The following is a 12714-nucleotide window of genomic DNA, read 5'->3' on the forward strand; positions in this document are numbered from 1 at the left end:
TCATGATTTAAATCTCGAGCAAATGGATGTAAATACGGCATTCCCTCACGGGGACTTAGAGGAGGAAATCTACATGCTTCAACCAAAGGGGTATGAAGTAAAAGGTAAGGAGAAAATGATTTGCAGATTAAAGAAGAGCTTGTATGGTTTAAAGCAAGCATCAAAACAATGGTACTTGAAGTTTGATCGATGGATGTTGGATCATGGATTCACAGGATGAAACTCGGATCACTGCGTCTACACGAAGAATTTGGGAGATGGAAAATTCATCATCCTAATGTTGTATGTTGATGACATGTTGATTGCAAGTGCTAACATGCAGGACATCAAAGACCTAAAAGAGGAGCTCTCTAAATCTTTTTCAATGAAAGATTTAGGTGCTACAATGAGGATACTTGGTATGAAAATATCAAGGGACAGGAGGAAGAAGACAATAAAGCTATCTCAAGCAGATTACATCAAGAAGGTACTAGAAAGGTTTGCAATGTAAAATGCAAAACCAATTTCTACACCTTTGGCTGGTCATTTTAAACTAACGAAGGATATGTTTCCAAAGACACAAGAGGAGATAGCCTATATGTCTAAAGTTCCATATGGTGCAGCGGTAGGTTCTCTAATGTATGCTATGGTCTGGACAAGGCCAGACATTGCACATGCAGTGGGAGTTGTGAGTAGGTTCATGGACAACCCAGGTAAAGAGCATTGGCAAGCTGTGAAGTGGATACTTAGGTATCTAAAAGGGACAACAAAAAATGCTTTGTATTTTGGAGGAACTGATATTTTTCTAGTAGGGTATGCTGATGCAGATATGGCAGGTGACAAAGATACTCGAAGGAGCACTACTGGCTATGTGTTCACGATTGGAGGCACAGCAGTAAGCTGGGCTTCAAAGCTGCAGAAAGTGGTCTCACTTTCTACCACGGAAGCAGAGTATGTAGCAATGACGGAGGCAAGCAAAGAAATTCTGTGGCTTCATAAATTCTTAGAAGAGCTTGGATTCAAATAAGACAATTGTGTCTTGTACAGTGATAGCCAAAGCGCTATCCATCTTGCAAAGAACTCAGCCTTTCATTCAAGGACAAAGCACATTGAGGTGAGATATCACTTCATACGCACTCTTTTGGAAGAGGGACAGCTAAAGCTAGGAAAGGTGCATACAAGTGAAAATCCTGCAGACATGTTTACAAAGGTGGTCAACAAGGAGAAGTTGAGATTTTGCTCATCTTGAATCGGCATTCAAGGATAAGAAGCCAGGATGGAAAGCAATCACAGGTTTGGTTTGGAGATCAGTATCCAAGTGGAAGATTGTTAAGTATGGAGCCTGATTTACCCTTGTAATTTTCTGTGGTAAAAGCGCACATTTGTAAGGCCCCCATTATGAGGAGAAGCCATCGTGCGTGAAGGAAAATCACTCACCGGAAACCAAAATTTTCACGGACAAGAATCAGGGGCAATTTCACGGAATATTTCTTTTCGTCGGAATATTATGGTCGGACGGCGGCCGGAAAGTGGTTGAAAAACAACCGGTCGGTTGGCCGGTGGGCGGTAGTCAATGGCTGGTGGTCGAAAGTCAATGGCCGATGGCTGAATTCAAAAGCGGACTTGTCTTCTCAAGGGCGGCCACACATGGGCGGATTGGAGGGTCCGATTTGGACTTATTCGCATAAAGGCGGCTACACATGACTGCCTCTCATAAGAGAGGGCAACCCTTTTGGCCTATAAAAGGAGGCCATTTCTACACACATTTCATAGTGTGAAGTTGATGCAACAAGGTGAGTGTGAGGTGGTGAGAGTGAAGCAAGGCGGGAGCTCCATTAAGGGTATAATACCTTTGTAAACTACTTCTTATTTTGAAGTACTAAAGCTATTGAGTGGATGCTTTCCCGTGGACGTAGCCCACATTGGGTGAACCACGTATATCATGTGTACTCTCTCTCTCTCTCTACTCTATAATCTCTTGTGTGTGAAATCTATCTCTCTCCATTAAGTAATCTACTCAAATATCTATTTAGCTACGTCCTATTTCCTAACAATACTTCTAACGGTACAACTTGGCATTGAGTCTTCTAGATTTTGGTATCATGTCCATTCATCATTGCTACCTTGTAGTGGTGGGTACTCAGAGTTTGAGGCAATTTGAGTTTTTTCACCAAGCCGTAATTGATGAAATTGTGAGTAGCACCATCATCTACGAAGATGCACACCTTGTGGAATTCCAAAGATCCGTGCATACATACTAACTGATGTGGTCCAAAGGTTTGTTGCCACATGGAAGCTGTGAGACAACATTCATGTACCACCTCGGTGTGTGTTACTTCCACTGTAGAGAATCATGAGAAATACTCAAGAGACAGTAGTTGCACCGTGTGCACTGCTTTCTCCTTGCCATGAGCAGCAGATTTCCCCTTGGGACAATCCTTTTTCCCATGACCGCTTCCTAAACATTGAAAACATAATTTCTCTTTCTTAGCTTTATCAAAGTCCTCAGAAGAGAGAGGACCTCTGGACCCCTTGGGTTTTTTAGACGCATCGGAATTGGCTACTATAAATTTCCTTTCATTGTGCCCATACTGAGTGCGTGTATTACCATGTGTATTAGTAGGCACGTGAATTATTGTGCTTTCTTTTCATCTGGATCATCATGAATATGTGCTTTCACTATGGCTTCCTCAAGTGTTTTAGGGTCTTGGGTCTTGACGTACTTCTTAAGCTTTGGTGTCAGACCACATATAAACCCCCGTACTTGTTGAAAGTTATCTAAGCCTTCCAACTTGAATATAACATCCCGATAGTGAGATATATATTCAAGCAATGATGGGTATTGGCACATGGAACACGTGTCCCAAGCCGTCCAATTTTGATCTGCCTCATTTGTAGGCAAAAATTCTTTGCTAAACATAGCTTCAAAAGCTGCCCAACTCTGTGGTATGATATTCTTCTCCTTGAGACATCCACCAATTGTAGGCCTTGCCTTCCAGAGGTAAGCTTGTTTGCAGAGCTTTGACTGCGTTTAGAGTATGCCGTAAGGCGTGAATTCCATCCCACTTACTGAGAAAGATATTCACTGCATCCTTATTGCGGTTTCGGTCTTCTCCCTTAAAAATTGGTGGTCTAGTTTTTTTCAACAACTCATCCACCCCTTTTGCAGTGAGAGTGTGCAAAGTATTAGAAGTTGGGCCTTGCCGTGGATTAGAAGGGCCTTGTCCTTGTGTAGCAACGTGCTCATGCATGTGTGTGCCAGCAGGACCCTTGGACTGCTGTTGCATTAATTGAATCACTAATGTGGATAGTTTAGTGACATTTTCATTTAAAGCTTTAAAATTTTCATCCATGACTGATATACGTGTCTAAAGTACACAAAATTCTTCAATGTCGAGCAATTATTAAGTGTCATCACCTGCCATAGCGTCACGTGTACTCTCCTTGAGAGGATTCGGCCAGGGGCCATCATGGGCAGGATCAGTCGTACTTCGCTCAAAATCAAAAGTCATATTGATATCTGTATCCATGGTGACACAGTGCGGTGCAAGGAATAGTAAAAAAAGTACTTGAGATTGAAAGCACTTGCAAAGTGTAATTAGCCTTTCTAATTCCGTCAACGTCGATAGTATCCAAGTGGAAATCGCTCTGAAATGTCCGCCATAAAGGGAATTCCTTAATCCCTTGTAGCCGAATCAATTATGCGTGCAACCATTAATTAATTTTGAAATATAATGTCACTTTGAACTCTTGTCGAGATGCTTTGATTAAATTTCTGAGTTTCTGCCGGTAATACGTAGAGAATTCATGTGGGTCTGTGTGTTTACCGGCCCTGCCTTTGACTCCCTTGGATCGATGCTTACTGCTTACCAACTCCGAAATCGGAGCTCCTTAAGTGAGGTGGGGTATGTATCACCCCTTGTGGCACTAGAGTCCTAAGGCCAAAGGCCTTAGGCGTTTTTGAATGTGAAATCAAACCTTCACAAGCACCATGGCCGCTGCAGTAGCGCACGAGGAGGAAGGTGAAGCTATGGCGGTTGCTACTGCAGGGTGCAACGGGCTTTAGCCCTGGGTCGAGTATTGATCCCTTGCCCGGCGCGTTGCAATAGAGCTCGCAAGGGTGTTGTTTTGTGCAGGCCAAATCTTGACGGCTTCTCCTTGCAAGGGGAGTTTCCCACAGCTTTGGCCTGTCCTCCTCCTCACAGGAGGTGTGTTCCACACTCCCTTGACCCTGACATGCAAAAGCTCATTCAAGTTTGTGTGGCTCCCCTCCTCCACGACTGTGCCTTTCCAAAAAAACAGAACCAAGCTCTTGATACCAATGTTAGACAAGGGGAACTAGAACCTAGGATTCCACCTCCCAACCACCCACTATATAGCATGGCCCTTGGCCCTTTGTCCTAGTTGGACTCCCTTTCCACACTGCCTAGCCCGACCTTGCCCTTGTCTAGTCCGGCCTTGCCGGTGTCCTGACACCTTTGCTAAGGTATAAAAACCAATTTTTGTAATTTATTATAATTTTTTTGGATAAGAAATACACAACGTGAGCTAATGACACTCACTTCTCTCCTTCTCATGCTTCCTACTCCCTTATCAATTGTCACATTGAAGTGCCATCTGCTGCATTGCAACCATAGGTAAGAGCTCTACGCATTGACATAAAAATATCATGGTAAATCGTAGCTTTTGGCGTCACCAATATGCAGCCTAATTTCATTATAAGTAGGAATTTAAGCTAGGAAATCACATAATAAGCATAGGTGGGTATTGGGGCATCATTGAAACAACTAGATCAAAATCTCACTGATACTGTTAATAATTGCATTTTTTGCACTTCATCAAAAGTGAGATTTAAGACAATAACCATGTGTGCTTAGGTTTTATATACTTGCCCTAGAAATCTCGTAACATTCAAATGTCGTTTGATGCTATAACGATCATGTTTTGTTTGTTGATTAGCGATTAGCTTTTGATGATTTAGGTCATTTGAGTGTAGCTTGTGTTAGATGTGAGTTGTGCTATTGTTTTCCAAGAGATTGACACCCTCTTGTAGCCTTCATGTACTAGTCAAGTCAGCTTCATCCCATGGATTGACAATTATGTTCGTGGTTCTTGCTATGTATGCAATAAGATAAGAGTGAGGTTAAGAAACCCATCCACATTCATTAGATCCAATGCATTCTTATTTACATGCCTATCATGTGAAAAAGATGCTTTTTCCTGCTTTCCAAACTAACAAGCTTCACATAATTTTCGTATTTCAAAACTTTAAATGTTGGAAAACCTGTAATCATCTTTTTAGTTTGCATCATTTTCAGCTTTTGCAATTTTACATGATTGATAGGTTTGTGCCAAATCTCAATATCTACAACAACTTGTGCACCTTGTGTAAACATGGAAAGATTCACCTCAGGCACATTTACATCCAAGGTAAAAATTATTTCCACTTTCTTTCATTGTGCAACCAACCTTCCATTCTTCTTATGCTCTTTGCCAAAGAGCCCATCAGAGTTAAACTTAACCTACAAGCCCTACTCAACCATTTTCCCAACAGAAACCAAATTCTTTCTAATATTGGGTACACGTAGAACTTCAGCCATGTACTTTAATTTACCATTTTCCATAGTAAATGATACATTTTAAGTATGCATAATGGGATGTGCAGTAGCATCCCTAGTCTCTACATAACTAGGAATTTGTAAAGTTTTCATTTCGTTAAACCACTCACCATGACTGGTCGTGTGATTTGATGCAATGTAATCCACATGTCGTACATTATCAAAAGATTTTGCCACATTTGTAGACATATTGTTTAACATGTCGTACATTATCAAAAGATTTTGCCACATTTGTAGACAAAAAGCCTCTCAGGCTCATATAGATTCCTATTAGTGGTTTCATAATTATTTTGTTGCCTTTTGTTTGGACAATCATGTCTTTCATAACAGAGCTAGCATACTAACTTTTTGTGTTGACCTATGTATTGCTATGTTGCAAATTTAGCCAAACCAAAAATTTAGCACATCGAGCCTCGACATGCCCTTTGAGGTTGAGGTTCCCAAGGCTGCCTTGCTCCTTAGGCCTTGCAATAATTTCCCATTTGTCTTACTACCAAGGGATCAAGGCTTTCGTGCAATTCTTCCAAAGGAAATTTTCACCAGTTTAAGAATTTCTTCTAGTTGCATTTAGCTAATATTAATAGAAGACATGGAGTAAATGTATGGGATCCTCGGGTGGGGTGGGAGGGGTTCACTTAGAACTTTTGTGACTATCATGTGAGTGTAGTATAAGTTGGTATTAAATTTATTCTCTCTCACATATTTACATACAGAAGGGTACTATAAGAAGAATTGGGAAAAAAATTTACAGATTGAATAAGAAAAGGGAGTATTTTATTCCTCCAAAATTCATAGATAAAGAGTTTTAGAAATAGTCACTGAACGCACGCGATATACATGATTTATACATAGTGAACCCCTAGAGATGGGATCGTAAATGAATTAATCACTTGTGTTTTGACCTAGAAGGGGAGAAGCACATCAAAAATTTCAAAAGAACCCATAGGCTATGATGATTCAAAAGCATAAACTACCTATAGAAGGCCACACATTATCTACTACTCTAGACAAATGTCAACTATATTTTTAAAGAAAACACTAAGTAATTGAAATTTAAGTGTTTTATTCCAAAAGTTTAAGGGTTGTCATACAAGGCATAACGATACAATGAGCAACTTTAAAGTTTTTTCATGTGCAAGTTTACACTTCAAGTGTTAAATAAAAACCTAGCACACGGATTTTTATTGTCTATAGGTTTCCTAGGATTAGTGTAATTTCACCTACGAATTTAATTCTGATATTTAGATTAGAAGGTAGAAAAATCCACAAACATGTGGAGGAATCTATTGAATCTATAATGGAGAAGGAAATTCAGGCAATGCCATGTGGCACTAAATGCAATATGGAGGCACCGCTAGAAGCCACGAGGGATGCTAGGCATCATGAGCCAAAAGGTGCACTAGATGAACAGGGAGAAGATGAAGAGGCGGTTGGGAGAGAGAGAGAGAGAGAGAGAGAGAGAGAGAGAGAGAGAGAGAGAGAGAGAGAGAGAGTAGCTCCAGCTTGTGTACCTTCACACAAATTTGAAAAATGAAATTCAAACTCAAAGCTTCGATTGAATTTCCTATGTGTCTGCTTTCTGTTTAGTGAAAGATTCTCCTTCTCCATGATCATAAAGATGCTCTCCCTCCTCCTCCATTGCCTTTAATTGCATCTCTCTCTCTCTCTCTCTCTCTCTCTCTCTCTCTCTCTCTCTCTCTCTCACACACACACACACACACACACACACACACACACACACACACACACACACACACACACACACACACACAGAGTAGCACCACACACACTTTGTTAAAGACATCTAGGCACTTAAAGCAAAACTCACGTGACTTTGAACTCATGGAGGGAGGGAGAGAGAGAGAGAGAGAGAGAGAGAGAGAGAGAGAGAGAGAGAGAGAGAGAGAGAGGGAGGGAGGGAGGGAGAGATTTTCTATTGCAATCAAGGATACCAAGTGGTTGTTTCCCATGTTTTGGGTCATCTTAATAAATGCAATGGTGTCATAGAAATAGAAGATCCAAACTGATTGCCTTGGTGATAAAGTAGCCATATTCTTGCTTTGATGCTCATGAGTTTTATCACCTCTTGGCTTCTCTATACCTCCAAGGTCTTTGTTAAGGAGTGAGGACTAATGTATATCTCCAAGGTCTTTATTAAGGAGTGAGACTGCTTTCTCGTTTCCACTCGGCTTTGCAAAGTGCTCCCATACTTCAAGTGACCGGTGTGCTTGGTGGTTGGTTTGCAAGATGGAGGAACGGGTGGTGGTGTTTCCAAACATTCCCCTACTTTTTCCACACTCTAGGGTGACTAGTCCGATTTTGCTATGTTTTCATGTTGTGGGGTGTCAAGAAGAGTAGGTAAAGTGGAGTACAACATACATGTATGTCTCTCTCTAGACATGATGTCTCTACGGGTGCCCCCTATGAGGGTCATGTTGCTCGGTCAAGAGTTGTTTTTAGTGATGAAGCTGTCTACTGATGACAAAGGCCGAGAGAGTTGCTCATTGTTGAAGGTATTCAATTGTAGCCGATGATCTCTTGAAGCTTACATGTTGTCTCTCTCAAAATGTGATCTTGCATATCTAGAAAGGATAGACATAGGACTCCGCCCTCTATAAGAGTGCTTTTGTTATCCTAAAAAGGCCATTACAGGGGTGTTTTTGCAACCTAGAGGTGCGCCTATGCTGCTCCATCATCTGCCCAAACCTTCAGCCATAGTTTCAATGATCCATAGCCACAATGGAGAAGATTTGGGGCTGATTGGAACATTCAATATGAGTGGATTCAGGAGCTAAATTCTAGTTGCAAAGAAACACACTGTTGAGGTGCATTCAAAGGGCTGAAAATGTATTAGATCTTGAAGAGAATTTTTGTGTAACTTGATGAGGCCACTACGTTAGTGTGTATGCAGCTTGGACTCCTCTCAGTCTTGCCCCCTTCCTTGCTCATCCTGGCAACTCAATGTTGCTCCACCCTCTTCTTGTACATTTAGAAGCACCTTTGGCTATCTATAGCCACCAGAGCGTGAGCAGTCAGTTGCATAGGGGGGTTGGCAAAACAACTAGAGGTTTAGAAGCACCTTTGGCTATCTACAGCCACCACAGCGTGAGCATTCAGTTGCATAGGGGGGTTGGCAAAACAAGAGGAAGGGACGGTTTTTGCAGAGGGGGGAATTCCGCCAGGCGGATTGGAAGCTTCCACTAGAGGGAGTCCAGCTCCAGGATGAGAGAGAGTGCCAGAGAGAAGAAAAATATGGCTCTACTACAGCCAAATGGGTCGAGACCAAAAGAGAGGCTGGTAGAGGTGGCGTGGCTTGGAGTAGTAGAGAGGTGATGGGTTGGTGGACGTCAGAGAGGAGCAAGGGGAGGCCGTTAGCCAAAAGAAGGAGGGCTGCTACAGATAGGGAGTGGCCATGTCAAGATAGGAGCGGCCACAGATTGGAGGCCATGGGCACTCAAAGGCCTACCGAGAGAAACTAGAAGGAATCATGGATCCTAAGGTTGCTCTAGTTGTAATCAGGTTGCAAGCGATTTGTTGAAGCTTTTCAGAAGCGGGTTTCTCCATTGGACTTGGGTGAAAAATTGGGCAAGATTAAGCAGGATGTAAGTAACTTAGGATTTTGCTTTGTTTCTGGATAAATTTGAGTCTATTTGGGAAAGACTAGGTGCTATTACATGTGTGAAAAATGGAGATCATTTCAAGCCAGAGGAGTTTCTAGCCTTCTGCTTGCATCCGCGAATCAAGGAGAAGGTCAACTGTGGTGGTGCAGAGGACTATTCGCAAATGGTTTACTTGGTGAAGGTAATGAGCAGGAAAGCAAAGAGGAAGCTGGAGATGGGCTTGTTGAAGCCTACAATTTATGGGTATAGCTCGACAATGGAGCTTTATCATGTGCCAAAAAAAAGTCCAAGTGTCAAAGAGGTAGCTCCTTTGCCATTGGTAAGCCATTCTGGTCATTCGTTTCAATTTGTACCTCCAGTTTGGTATGCTGCTGCACAAGAGTCTATTAGCATGGTTAGCAAGGATGTGGTCTTGGTCAAAGTGTGTATGCATGAAGAATCAAATGAAGCTATGGATCAGAGCTCACAGGACAAGTTTGAAGATGTTGGCAAAGCGATGTGGTCGAAGCTGCGCAGGAAGAAGCTAGCCAGGGGGTTGGTCAACCTTGCCTTACTGATTGTGTTGAAGAGTGAGTGTAAGTGCATTCCAAAAGGTGTGGATGATGTCAACATACAAGAGAACGAGGTAATAGATTATGGATTTCTTTCTCTCTTAGCAGATGATATGATCATAGAAGAAGGTCCTTCAAGAGCAGGCAAAGGTGGTCGAGCAATCTGATTTGCTCACGCATGAAGTGGTTGAAGATGAAGCATCAAAGGCTATGGTGGACGAAGATTGGCATGGTGAGTTTGGTATGGCGTGTATGCCATTTGAAGGACCTACAACAGAGGGTATGCTTGGAACACAGCTAGGTTTGGCTATGCAAGAAGGAACGGTAGTGGAAGACAGGTTGCCGAAGGTGCGTGTTATGCTATTAATGGACATGCTTTTTAAAGTTGCTTCATAGGTAGTTTAGCACAGTTTGCAAAGCTCTTTTGATGAGGGGTCTTCTATAGAGATCTCTCTAGCAGGTGAGAGAATCATGATGTATGGTGCAGATGCTTTGTAGGTTGGTGTACAGGTTTATCCAGTGTACGAAGCCGATGTATGGATACATGTTGAAAGTTTATGCTATGCCAAGCTACACGAGAGGCTTGTTTTAGGGTTTACAGGTGCAAAAAAATGGTTGATTATGTATGTAATACAGATGGGTCACTGTGCTCAACTCCATGTATTTGACCTTGGTGGAGTTTGCATCACAGTTGGGAGAGCCTATGGCTTTCCATTTGATTCGGGGGGGATTCTACAACTGATAAAATCTCTCTCTCTCTCTATCTAGTACTTATGTACATACTAAGTGTCAGCTTTGTAATATGCAATCATATCTTATCTAAATAATATAGTGGTTGAGCATAAATGATCAACTAGCGGGTTAGCAATGATGGTACAACTGAAGAAGGTCAGCCTCTGGAAGTGCAAGAAGCCCAAGCATGGCCGTTTGCAGGAAAATGACAGGGACATTGAGCAGGTATTTGATGCATGTAGGAGACAGGTACACAGGGATGGAGCACTCTCTAGTAGAAGCTACAAGTGTTGTTTGCTATCACAGGTGACAGGAGAAAATGTTGACATCACAAGATTGGGAACGAGGCAAGCGATGTGGATACAGGTGCTATGAGGTTTATGATATGGGATTTTGAGCGAGATGTTTGTAGGACACGCTATTTGACAGGGTGCGAGATATTTTCTTGAAATGGCTAGTGGTTTGAGGTTGTTGAAGGCCCGCTTTATACTTGAAGAAGACATGTCAAAAGCTGGTGCATGGAGAGTTGGAAGTAGATGGTTGGGTGATGGAAGCTATACTTGGTGAAGTGTTCAACAAGTCCAATTGGGATATGTATTTATTACCTAACTCAATAATTGGTCGGAGAGCACATATCAACCAATTGAGAGTTATGGTGGCACAGGATACTCAACGGTCATATCGGTCACCACCTCTCTAGGAGAAGATCTCATCACCCGGGGACTATTCTTCTGGAGTGATCCTTGTTTACTTACGGCCATGAAGAGTTGGAGCTTTGTTTGATAGCACTATAGCCTGTACACGCAGTTGAAGCGGGCGGCCAACCATAAGCATGACCATTGGTTTGGTTCAAAAGAGAGTCATGGTGAGCCTTGCTTGAAAACACAAGGGATAGTTTTCATCCAAGTGGTCGAGGGTTTTGGGGCCTAGGTATGCATAGCAAGGCAGAATTGAAAGTGGAAGAAAAATTTGTAGCATCGGTAAGAATATTGTCATGCTCATGATATGAAGAGATGCCAGAGCAAAGTTTTTCCCGTGTTGGCAGTTTACGAGCATGTAAACGAGACCAAGCTAGGATTTTTTTGAGTGAAGATTGAAGCTGGCATGTAGAGTGAAAAAAGAAACACTACTGTAAACTGAGAGATGGTGCTAGTGTACTCCAGTGCATGAGCAGGAGGGTGCTGTAGTTCCTAGTGGAAAGGGTGCCATCTGTGGTGTTTCATGCAGCATGAGCAGGCAGTTGCATAGGTGGGTTGGCAAAACAAGAGGAGGGACGGTTTTTGCAGAGGGGGGAATGCCGCCATGAAAATTGGAAGCTTCCAGTGGAGGGAGTCTAGCTCCACGATGAGAGAGAGTGCGAGAGAGAAGAAAAATATGGCGCTATTGCCGCCAGTTGGGTCGTGACCAAAAGAGAGGCCGCCAGAGGTGGCGTGGCTTGGAGCAGTAGAGAGGTGGCAGGCTCGTGGATGCTAGAGAGGCCGTAAACCAAAAGCAGGCGGGCTGCTGCAAATAGGGAGTGGCTATGTCAAGATAGGGAGCGGCCATAGGTTGGAGGACGTGGGCACTCAAAGGCCTACCAAGAGCAACGAGAAGTATGCCGGGTTGACGAGCATCAAAGGAGAGTTGTGGATTCGTCCCAGCTGCATATGAAGGTGAACCTACTTGCTGAACCAGCTATAGGGAAGGATAAAAGACCACCAAGGCTAAAATGGGTGGAGATACAGAAGAGCAATTTATGGCCAAGTGCAGTTGTAGAGTGTTGGTGCCATGAGCAAGAGCACAAGGGGGTTGGTTGTATGCAATTGGTAGGGCCGTGAGGAGCTCTCCTGCAAGAGGAGGTCGACAGTTGCTTGGGGATTGGATGGGTTGTTGCGCTATAGAAGAAGCAAGAAAGAGGAAAGAGGGGTTCCATTGGAGGGCGTTGCAGAGCAGGAGAGCCGCCAATGAGGGTGAGCGTTAATCAAAAAGCAAGGTTGAAGGAGAGCCGCCATGTCTGCAGCCAAAAAGTAGGGATTGTCATGGCAGTTGATGCCATCATTCTACCCGCACATGTGTTTTGATGCATGGTTTTTCTATGGTTTATGGTGACTGCGTGACTCAGATCATTTTGTTCCTTCATCTTGTCTTGTGCTAATCTGTGGTAGTGTTGGCTCCGGACCACACGGGTGTGTGTGTGTAGAGAGAGAGAGGAAGAGAGTGATAGCGTGAGTTGTT

General features: G+C 42.9%; 1 pseudogene; it reads left to right on the top strand.

Annotated features, from left to right (window-relative positions):
- Positions 1 to 10638: 10638 nt before the first annotated feature.
- Positions 10639 to 11380, top strand: LOC147460065 (uncharacterized; annotated as a pseudogene).
- Positions 11381 to 12714: the final 1334 nt, after the last annotated feature.

Source organism: Adiantum capillus-veneris, chromosome 4 (genome assembly GCF_014529385.1).
Source record: "Adiantum capillus-veneris isolate H3 chromosome 4, ASM1452938v2, whole genome shotgun sequence".
NCBI lineage: Eukaryota > Viridiplantae > Streptophyta > Polypodiopsida > Polypodiales > Pteridaceae > Adiantum > Adiantum capillus-veneris.